Source organism: Meriones unguiculatus, chromosome 11 (assembly GCF_030254825.1).
Source record: "Meriones unguiculatus strain TT.TT164.6M chromosome 11, Bangor_MerUng_6.1, whole genome shotgun sequence".
NCBI classification, from domain to species: Eukaryota; Metazoa; Chordata; class Mammalia; order Rodentia; family Muridae; genus Meriones; species Meriones unguiculatus.
The window spans coordinates 105,138,863-105,150,563 of record NC_083359.1 but is presented as its reverse complement, the minus strand read 5'-3'; the positions used below and the strand labels follow the sequence as shown (position 1 = coordinate 105,150,563).

The 11,701-nt window shown below is 41.4% G+C and overlaps 1 non-coding gene across 1 annotated transcript; it reads left to right on the top strand.

Moving 5' to 3' along the window:
• Window positions 1-11,293: 11,293 nt before the first annotated feature.
• LOC132646642 (U6 spliceosomal RNA) lies at window positions 11,294-11,400 on the top strand. The gene has a single exon (XR_009584891.1). It is a non-coding gene; the product is annotated as a U6 spliceosomal RNA (small nuclear RNA).
• Window positions 11,401-11,701: the final 301 nt, after the last annotated feature.

Below are 11,701 nucleotides of genomic sequence, written 5' to 3'. Positions count from 1 at the left end.
AAGAGAATTTCTGACTACAAAAGCATCAACATCAAACTATGTTGCTAAGAAAGTCCTCTAAAAGCTGTTTGTAATTTCAAGCAGACACATCAATGGAGCCAATGACTACCCTTTGGATGACTGTTTGACACCTTTAAGTGAATCTAAAAGTTCTCCTCATTCTATACTTCCTTATTTCTTTCTCAATTCTGTGCCTTGGTTTTTCTCCTGAGCCTTTCCTACTTTTTTGACCTATCATATACTTTGTTTATTTTATCCTATTTATTTTCCATCTGTGATAGGTAGTAATCTTTCTCAAAAAAGTTTCCTCACAAATTCAGGGAATGCTGCTTCTAATATTGTTCAAATGGATGTGCACTCAGGTATCTTTGAGGAAGAAGTGGAGGAAAGCTGTGAGAGTCAGAGCAATAGAGAGTTTGTACAAGACTGTCTCTCCTACGAATGTCAGCTGCTACACTCAGGAAGTTTCAACAACATGGCTCTCTAAACAAGGGCTGAATGAGGACAGCAACAGTAGACATGGTATCATGGATAGGTCAGCACAGGCCTCAACCCTAGGAAAAGAACTAGAAGCAACTAGGGAATGCTGCAAGCAAGAGAAAGCCTTCTCTAGGAGAAGAGCACACCCATTGCTTTTGAAGACTATCTGCTTTAGAGCCATTGGCCCATTTACCAAATAGAAAACACCATCTTTTTTTTTTTTTACCCCCTCCCCAGTGAAGGTCTGTTTACATTCCAGAATGAAGGACTTTCTCCTTTGGGAACAAAGGGAAATAATGGGCCCACTTTCTAAGGATACCTATGCAAACATGAAGTCTTCTTATTTCAGATCTTCTCTCCTAGTTAGATACTGTTTCCTGTGGTGGTGGCAGGAAACCAATGCTAGGATAATCCATGACTAAAGAATCTTCTCAGATTCAGACATCTGGTACCTACCAGAATTTTCCAAGGAAGGGAAAATAAAAAGGGAGGGAAGGAAGGAGAGAGGGAGGGAAGGAGAGAGGAAGGAAAGGGGAAATGGTAGGGAGAATGAGGGAAAGAAAGATTAGATATGCATGTATTGGGACTTATTTTTACCCATTCATTGGATGGACCATTTCATGAGGAAGTGACAGAAACCCCTTTACTTTAAATACATTATGCTCTATGTGTGTATATTAACATACTTTCAGAGCTACCTCAGCAATTTTAGTTGATGTTTTCAGTCAAAAGTCAACAAACAAGCCAAACAAAATTCAGTCTGTGAAGAGAAAAGTTCAAAACCTAACAGCAGAAGAGTTTCAAACTATCTTATAGAGCCCCATGATGTGTTTATCTTAAAGACTTGTCACTTACCTCCAATTAAAGAAAGTATGCCAGACAAGGCAAGTAGTCTGAGGTACATTATTTAACATAAGTAATTATGTTAATTACTTATGTTAATAATTACACTATTTAACATAAGAAACAAAAGGTTTCCTCTCTGAGATAAAAGAAATTATTCCAAGAAGAAAATCTCTTAAAATGCTTGACATAGGAAAGGAATTACGTGGCCTAAGATTTCCTCAGGACCAGCTCAAATTATACCCAATTTTCACTTCAACAACAGAAATCACTGAGTGTTAATTCCAGGATTCTAGATGCATCAGATTTGCTACTTCAATAGCATTTGGCACCTTCAGAATTATGTTAATCAAATAATCAACTTTTCAAAGTAACTATGGGCATTTGAAACCGAGACAAGGTTCAGTCAGTTGGCGCATAAAGTGACCACGGGAAATTCCCAAAGCATTGATAAATGCAGCTCTAGTTTCTGTAGTTACAAGTTTTAAAGGAAATTTGCTCCCACCCACCCCCCAACTTTATGGTGATTCACCCCAAAAAATCTCTCTCACTGCCAGAAACTTATGTCAGCCACATTATACACTTAAGAGAAATACCACCAAGACCTAAGTATTATGTTCCTAAGCTAATGACATACATGCCTCATAGAATTCCCTGTAACCAATATCTCTGTCCACATCAGCCCCAGATCAAACAGTGCCCGACGTTAATCCCTCTGGTCGCTTGCCCACAGCCATGGCGGAGCTCATTCTGGGTCCTCTGTGACATGATATCTCATCGCCAGTGTGTGCTGACTGCAGCTGCTGCCTAGGTATTTGGGGATTTGGGCCTGACGGCTCCACGTCAGCTTGAACATTTACTCCTGTACTAACAGAAGCATTATGTTGCACAGATGGCATGCTTCAGTTCTAAAGATTTAAAATTTTTCCCTTTCCTCCAGTAGCCGAGGGGAGGACGGTGGACACGGACTTTGCTAGAGGAAGACGCCACACAAGGGTCACCACGTGCTGAATATCAAATTATTTTAATGACAAGTATTTAATACAGTTATCTTGCTGACTGGTGTTATTTCATTAGGTCTTCAGCCTGTCAGGGACAGTCCCCTGATTGCCAGGGCTGTCATGTGACAGGTAGGCAGATGAAAGCCTTAAAATGTCAACATTTATCTTACTTTTAATATTTTTATCATGTCCATCTATTTATTTATTTATTGGGGGATGGGCAGGGCACAAGTGCGCACAGGCCGGTCAGAGGACAGGGCGGTGGGACTTAGTTCTCCTCTACCATGTTGGGTCAAACTCAGGTCATCACCTTTACCCACAGAGCCAGAGCCACCTTGCCAGACTCTCCTTCCGATTAGATCTTCGCGGGTACACTGGTAGGCACTGACGATGTGCTTCCCACGGAGGAGAGCGCGTAACACGGCAGTGAGGACACGTCCAGCAGCCACTGTCTAGCTAGATGTGATGGCCACCGTATTGTCTCAAAGTCTGCAACCTTGGGGACACACTGTAGGACTCGTCTGGTTAAAGAAAAGGCAGTAGATTACTAAACCATCAGGTCCGGAAAGGGAGTCCGTCAGGCCTCGGCTTTCACTCGGTAGGGCCGCTAGACTTCTGCCTGGGGACGCTGAAGAACAATTCGGTCACGGGATGCAGCTGCTGCGTGGCTAATGGCAGACGGGCCCGGAACGCACGTTGTCGCTGGCTCCACTTGGTGCCAGCACACTTGCCTCTTCTGAGCAAAAATCCAGCAAAGCCGCCCACTTGGCCCGGTGCTAGCTCTGCATCTGGGGGCCTCACGAGATTTCCCAGGGAGACAGAGGGCTGTTTTCAAACTGTGTAAGTACAGCGCGGTAGTGATTCCCTCTTCTCTGAACTGTGCCCTAACCCGGGAGCTGTTTTCACAGAGTCCACGTTTCCGTGTTCTCTCCAACTGAGGCTTAGAGAGTTCTCTCACACAGTCTCTCAGGATGTGTTCTGTGGAAGCGCTGTGAACGTCATAGGGAAGGCAATGGTCTGAGATCAAGGAAATTAAAGAAATCCTTCACGTTTACACCTTTCTAGAAGGTTCCCAAAGCACATGACAGTGTCGAATATTCTCACACATTTTATGGCACAGAAACGTCAGTAACTCAGCTTGGAACTATAAAGTTTCCCCTCCTCTCACAGGGAGCTCATTAGCATGCATAAAACACACACTGGAAAATAATGCTATTTTCCTAGCAAGCCCTCACTTGGGAAGAAACTTAGGCCCAGAGAGAGCAAGTACAACGCATTGTCTCAGGCTGAGCCTGCTGAACGGAGGGGTGGAGCTTTCGTTTCTCGGTGTCTGACATGACAGGGCCTTGTTTCTTTGAAGGACTGTCAGGACTCTGTGCTTTTGCAAGGTCAAGTTGTTCATCCCTAGATCTGTCAGCTCTGGTCACAGGACAGAGGCTGGCAGGCGCCTTGGAGGAAGTGCTTGAGTCTGCTTTAAGTACATGGGTCAGAGATTTGAGGTTAGGTTGTATAAAAGCAAAAATGTACCAGATGGGAAAAAGATGTTTCCATAAATCTGGAGATGACCCAACCAAAAGTTATCTGCCATGTGTGTTTCATGGCTGAGTCCTAACACAGAGTTCCTCCTTTTCATATACTGCTTCTTCGGAACCTAGCTCTGCGTGATCCATTGACCCCATACAACGCTCAGGTCTACTCACTCCAGTATAGGGAACCCAAGGTGGCATCCTGTCAGATGGCTGTACTGTGTTCAACAACTCAACATTCCTTCTCCAGATGGCTAGTGTAGACCTCCATCTGGCATAACCTTAGAAGCATAGAAAGCCCTTATGCTCCTTGGACCTCATGCTATTTGAGCCTCATACCACTTCTCTTTCTAATGCTAGCCAATATTCAAGACTGAAGAGGAGGAGTTAGAGCGGCAGGGAAAACATCCAAGAAAGCATTGAAAACTGGATATACCACATCAGGGGCATTTCTGGATGAAAAGAGCAAGGTGCTCCTTCAATGGTGACTGAGCAACCTCTTGACAATTCACCAACGCCTTAGCTAGTCAGTATCAACTCCTGTGGTCACTTCCCAGGAAGTACCCCTCAGTCTCTGGGTCTCTCAGGATCAGCCATGAATAAGAAAGGCACTGCAGACCCTTCTTGGACCACACTCCTTTGTTTGATCAAATCTAAGTGCCTCTCATGGTGGCAGGGCAACCTGAGAGGCTGAGAAACACACTCAACTCATATTTTCCCATTATGAAAATATTTGTCACATGACTACCCACACGATGTGCTCACGAAGCTGCTCCTCATTGCCCCTGTTGAAGGCACCCTGTGCCAGTCAGCGATATCAGCCATTTTATAGTCTAATCGGGACTGAATGACAAACTCAAGTAGTTCCACAGTCTCCCAATTTGTGCTTTAGGGCCTAAGTCCTGGTACATAATAGGCTCAACTAGGGCAGCCAGAAGTTCCCTAGAAATGAGTTTTTTCTAGATGAAAGATGTTCAGTAAAATTTCCTGCAATGGTAGAAAAATTATTCTTTTTTTTTTTTTTGCTATTCAGTATGGTTGGCAGTAGGCACACCTGGCTACAGAGCATGAAACATGGCTAGTGCCAATGAGGAACTGGATTTTAGTTTAATTTAATTTAAATTTATGAAGCCACGTGTGGCTAATGACTACCACATTAGACAGCACAGATCTGGTGATTCTAAGCCAAGGTTAACTTCTAATCATGGCTGTACATGGTAGCACTTAAGCAGGAAGTGCTCTGTGGGTAAGACAAGAGGATGCGAGGGCAGAGATCTCTGGCTCACTTCTGTGACTTTGGGCAAGTATTTGACCAACTATGCAGTTCAGAAAAAATTGATGATGTTTTTTGATCATTGACATTTTCAAGTTTTCCTTCTGTAAACTTTCTTAGCTGCTTCTGAGTCCGTTTTTAGGTCAAGTCGCTTGAATAGGACCTTACTGTTCTTTTATAGTAGGCCCAGAGTGGCACTAGAAATACTCAGCAACAGCTGAAACTCAGAGTTTGCTGTCAATTTCTCAATCTTCTACCCCGGAAGAGTATAATATCTGATCCTTAGAGAAAAATCAAGGAATTATTAAAAGTGTCTGTTATCCCAGAATTGGAAAATGAGCCTTACTTCCAGCCGCAGTGAGCAAATATTTTTCTCAAAGTGTTTGGTTTTGGGTTTTGTTTGCCCAGCATTTGTCAGTTTGAGTGATAGCCTTTTGGTTGTGACAATAAAAATTAAGAAATTCATTTAAGGCAGATACTTGGACAACTGTGTGGATATTGGGGTGATTGAATGGACAATGAACACAGGAGTCAACAGTACTAGAACCCAGAGCTGCATCCTCACTGCTCAGTATGAGCAGGTGAGAGGCACACCACATTTCAAAGTTAAATATAAAGGTGTGGCTTCTTTTTCATCTCTAGTTAGATCTTTATCTAGTTTAGATCTTTAGGCATCTCTAGTTAGGATGCCTAGACTCTTGTTTATTTCCTTTCTTATATGGTCTGTTTATAGTTTAGTTTTTCTTTGCATCATCCAACCAAAACATTAAAAAGCTGTGTTGATCCAATGCGAAGCTCACAAAAAGGCTAGGCTCTGTCTGCTGGTGTGTTGCTAGCTCTAACCTCCCTCTGTGCCATAACCTGCTTAATTTTCTGCGGTGGCTTCTCTCATGAAGTTACTTCTTACTTCACTTGCAAAGGAAGAGAACTTCTTTCCTGCCTGCATTTGTACTCCATCTCCTTTACTTTTTGTTTTCCATTTGTTTCCCATTTTAATTAGCAATTCTTTCACAGAAGCCCAGAAGGACTGAAATAGCACGCATGTCAACAGCAGCCCAACACATTGAACAGTTGGTGCAACTGGAAAACGAAGGGGCGGGTGACACAAAGTGTGAACAGGACTGTCTTTTTGCTGCTAGGAGCTGCCTGACAAAAGAACAGGAGCAGATGTAGCAACAACACTTAAAATCCCATCTACTATTGGGGCAGCCTGTAGCAATTAGAATACAAATGCAAAGGTCATTCTCGGGGCAGGTCTGCATCTAGAGGACACCAATCAGAATGGTGGTTGGACACGAGAGGACTGAGGATAACTGGACAGGTTAGCCCAACATCAGAAAACATGTCAACTGGAGATCTATGCCCATTCCCACATATGCACATGTATACACGCTTAGATACATGTATCTTGTCCCATGCACATGCTCATGCAATAAAGAAAAGAGTCGTGTAAGGACAAGAAAGACTCAAAAGATGGTGAATCTAATCTTCTGTAAAACGTGCTGCCATCCACTGACCTTCGACATTCCTGGGGTGAGCCTCTTCCTTAGAACTCCTTTCCCAGCAAGGAAGCTCACAACACACAATACTTTAAATAGAATTTGAGTGATGTAAAATATGCATGGAGAATGTTCTAGAGATGCACATACTGATGGACACTCAAACTACGAACCATCCCAGGACTGCCCCTGGCCCCTACAAGTGACCACCTACAAGTCACAAGTTCACTGTCTTCTGCCATATTGCTTAGTTTTGTGTGGCTTTGAGCATGAGATAAAGTGGAATCCTGCAGTGGGGAGACTCTTCGCTTGGGCCTTTTATTTGTGTGCACCTTGTATATAGCTACAAGCTTTTATGAGACTGGTATCATCTGCCAGAGATGAGCATAAATTTTCCTTACACTTCTTCCAAGGCACAAACTACATCTACGTGTGTCTGCATGGCCACCAAAAGGCAAAGTTAAAACTGTTTATCATCACATTTTCCATCACAATCCTAAATTGGAAACATTACAATGAAGGTCATTGTAAACTGACAAATCACTTGTGGTATGTGGACAGTTCTAGGACAAATATATGTTATGTCACACAATAATGAAGATAAATCTCACGGTAATAAAGTAATTTAGTAGTTTAAAACACACCTGGAAAGGAAGCTGGAGAGTTAATATCTCTAGTCCTTGACTGTGTTCCCATGTTTGAGTACCCAGCCCTAGTCTGTAGATCATATTTAATTATAGAGAAATTTGATTTTGCTTCTGTTCTACATATAAGACTTACCATTCAGAATTGTTCAGATCCATTGGAATATGCTTAATGTGACAATGACATATTTTGAAGGATCAAAGAATATTTAGAATGCATCCAGATACAAAGTCTCACCACATCACATGCACTCAATAACTCAGCACCCAATCACACGCTCAGAGAAGTGTTCTGAGAAATCATGTCTCTGCTCCCGTGGCACGGACTCCAGTTGAGCTGTTATCCTCCTACTGGACTCTGCTAATGTTACCCCCAGAGCACACCCACTTTTCAGAGAGTCCAGCCAGCTCTACTTGTGTGGCATGGGAGAGAGGAACATTCTTCAGTAGGATGAGTTACACAACTGGACGTTTCAGCGATAGCTCTGGTTTAATCTAAGTTGACCAGTGGCCAAAACTCAAACTGACCAAACTTCAGAGGAATCTTTGCCTTATTTGAACTTACCTAATAGCAGCTATGGCTTTTTAATTACCTGTCATAGAACAAAATTAAAATGTTCTATACTAGCCAGCAATAAGACATAATAAATACTTGATTAGAAGGAATACTGTGTTTTTATTTACTGACAAGAAACTAAGCCTTTCTCAATAGATTTGGTGCAAATTTATCATTTAATGTCTGTAAGATATTTTAAGGAGGTGAAAGAAATAATTTTGTGTAAACACTGTATACAGTTGTGGGGGTATTCACAAAAAGACAGTCCACTGCAGCAACAGAATACAAACACAAAATACATCTGGGAAAGAAAATGAAGAAGAAAACATGGGTGGTCATTTTCCCAACCTATACTCTCTAATAAATCAGAAGTTGCTTCAACATAAAATAACATATCATCTCTCATATCTTGAGGACTGTTAGAATCATTTCATGGGAGAGTGAACAAATGTCTAAGCCATTTCCAACCAAAACCCACCAACCAATAGCACCTGTTTGCAAAACATTTCTTTGTTCTTTTGCATGCTGTGGGCTTCTTGCTGGCCTCACATCCACTGTCTGGAGCAGCTCTTAGGTGGCCCCAGTTCTGACTTGCTCTTTCATCATTCCACCATTTCCTTATTTTTGTTTGTTTGTTTCTGTTGTTTGGTTTTTCAAGGCAGATTTTCTCACAGCAATCCACCTGCCACTACCTCTCTGAATGCTGGGATTCAAGGCTTGAATCACCATACCTGGCTTTCTTATTAGTTTTAATCTAACTTCACTGTTATACTTCAGACTTTGGTGAAAGATTTAAAAAAAAAAATCTTCAGGAAGGGATTGTTTTTGCATTTCTCTTGTTACACCTTAAGGGTCAAAACAAATACAGAACTTGGATTAAATCAGGCAAATCATTTCATTCCTGAGTCTTTAAACCACAAAAACAATGATAAACAATCATGATAAACAATCATGCAATACATTACTTTAAAAATAGAACTCTTCCTCAACCTTTGCCTCATAGTCCCATTCCTTCAAAATGGCAGTGGAGTGGTTTGATGCTCTTCTCTTTCTACAAAAGCAATTCCCCTGAGAGTGGTAACTAGATCCATAGTCAAACTTGGCGAGGCGTAACAGAGATAACTGATTATCACCAGTTAGAAGCAGCCCCACATTGGACACCTGCTCTCCTCTTCATCCTTCATCCTTCCTGAATGCCATTCACTGTGTTCAAAGAGATGCTCAGGTCGTGAGTGCTTTATAGTTTTTCTCCTGTGATGCTCACAGAGCTGGAGGGGCCGTGCACCTGTACTTTTGATCACTTTCTTTTCATCCCTTGGGAGGAATCGAATAGCTTTGTCTGCTGAAGCCATGAAGACAGCAGTTCTTAAGCATGGGAATAGATTGTATGTGAAAATGATGTCGAATGCCTGGGATACTCGTTGACCATGTGTTTGTGTGACTATGTGAGTCCAGATACACATGAGGATGAATCAACAGGAGACCCCAGACAGCAGCAGCTACTGGATCTTCTCTAATAAGAACGTTGTTCTTTCCATTTTGGACACATATGGAAAATGTTTCTTAAAACCCCCTTCTGTTTTTATCATTAAATGTGGGAATATACCTTTTAAACCACAGCAAAAATTATTCTTCCTGTGTGGTCTGAAATATTCTTTACTTTTTTCTATAGCAATAAGGAAATGCTATATTTAGCCTTTGTGGTGGGAAGTAATAACTGTGCAGACAGACAGTTTAAAGAAGCCTCATTCTATTAACCAGTGAATAATCTTCATATTTAAAGTTCATATGTTTAGGAGATTTTAATTAGTAATGTGGTCATTGAGATTAAAGGATGGATGTTAGCTAATATTCTCTATTTTATTATTAATAAAGGTATAGCAAGAATTTTTTCTTATTGTCAAAAATTGGATACTTTCTATAAGAAAAAAATAGTTTCATTCCCTTTGTAAAGAGGATTATAAAATTTAAGAATTATGATGGGATCCTTTAAAAGCAAACTCAAGAGAGCATGATAGATAATTACTGAATATTCCATTCAAATTAGCCGCCGCGTAGAGATTTCACAGTAACATTTTTTGGCTACCCAGAGCAAATGTAGTTCCCAACTGACCTGACTCTCAAACTCTTTGCCTATATTTCTTTGCTGCTCAGTGTTCACAGAGAAGAGAAAAGAGAAAAACGAAAAACAAAAACCTTCTGGCCAAGATAGGGCTTCCTATTGTCCTCAAGTGGTAAATATCTAAGATCACTCTTAGTTCTTTGGCTGGGTCTCTTTTTTCATCTTGACTATCACATCATCTACCAGGCAACTTTTTCTAATAAAACTTTTGTTTCATTTCCTTGGAGCATCATCCAGTCATCATCTTCTTCAATCATTTTCCCTAAGACTAAAACTCTTCATGTTACTTCTGCAGCTGGCCTAGAGATGGCTTGAGACCTCACAAGCATGTTCCATAACATTAGCTATCAGGCAACTTGTAGGAGTTTTGCTCCTTGGCCTGTGCACTATGTCCCTTCTCTCGCCTACATTTCCATAAGAATGGACTTAATATGCTTGACTGTGGATGGAGTGCAGCCCTTCATGAAGTTCTTCAAGACCAATTGTAAGGTCTGAAGTGTTGCTTGACTTTAGAGATGTTTGTAAAGTTAATGAAACTGAGAATAGTTCTGTGACACCAGCAGTCTCCTTGGTACCCGCTGATTATGCTTGAAATGGCAATTACAAATTGTGTGGAGTGAGAAAGGCTGTTTTGATGTTTGACCATGTGCTACCCTGGTCCCTTCAGGGAGGTGAGCAGCATATTAGTAACCTAGGTGGGAGGAACTGAGGGAACACTACCAGGTAGAGATGCTGGCTCTCCAGTGATGTAGAAGTGACAAATGCTAGCAGTGTTTCAACCTTCCTACATTTTGGTAGTTGCTGAGCTCAACAACCATGAGTTTCCCTTCTCCAACTGTAAGGAGGATACAGAGAGTTGAAGACCTGTTGGCCATACAGTGCCATAGTGAACACAAGAGCTCTTTGAAACTGAACATAATTCAGTAGAGAAAATTCAACACCAGACTCATGGGGAGATGTGAGATAGTGCTCACTGTGTAGGTTCCAGGTGGATTTCTTGATGCATAGACCCTCTGGGACTGGGACGCAGGCTTCTGTTCCAGCACTATGGCAATGACATCACAGGCTTTCCACAGACAAGCAGCCTCCAGTTCTGACTTTGGTGCTGATCTCATCTGATGCTCTAACCTTGTTTTTCTGTGATGTATTTCGTTTATCATTTGTAGGTGAATTATAAGTACATTTTTTCCAGATTTCATTAATTATTGTTTCTCAGAATAATTCCCTTTGACAATTTTTTTTCATATTCCACACATACTTCAAATTTTCTCAACACCTAGTTTTCTTTAAGTTATTTTAAATTGATAATGTTAAAATGTCATAAATTATTGTATAAAATTATATGTTAAGTGCTCATTTTGGCAGCACATATACTAAAATTGTAACGATACAGAGAAGATTAGCATGGCCCCTGCACAGGGATGACATGCAAATTCCTGAAGTGTTCCATATTTTTAAAGCAGATGCTGAGCCTGATGGCCAACTGACGGGCAGAGTGAATGGAATCTTATGTAAGAAGTGGGAAATAACAAGAGCTGGAGAGGACAGGAACTCCACAAGGAGAGCAACAGAACAAGAAAATTTGAATACAGGGAACTTCCCAGAGACTCATACTCCAACCAAGGACTATTCATGGAGATAACCTAGAACCCCTGCACTGATGTAGCCCATGGCAGTTTAGTGTCCAAGTGGGTTACACAGTGATGGGAAGAGGGACTGCCTCTGACATGAAATGATTGGCCTGCTCTTTGATCACC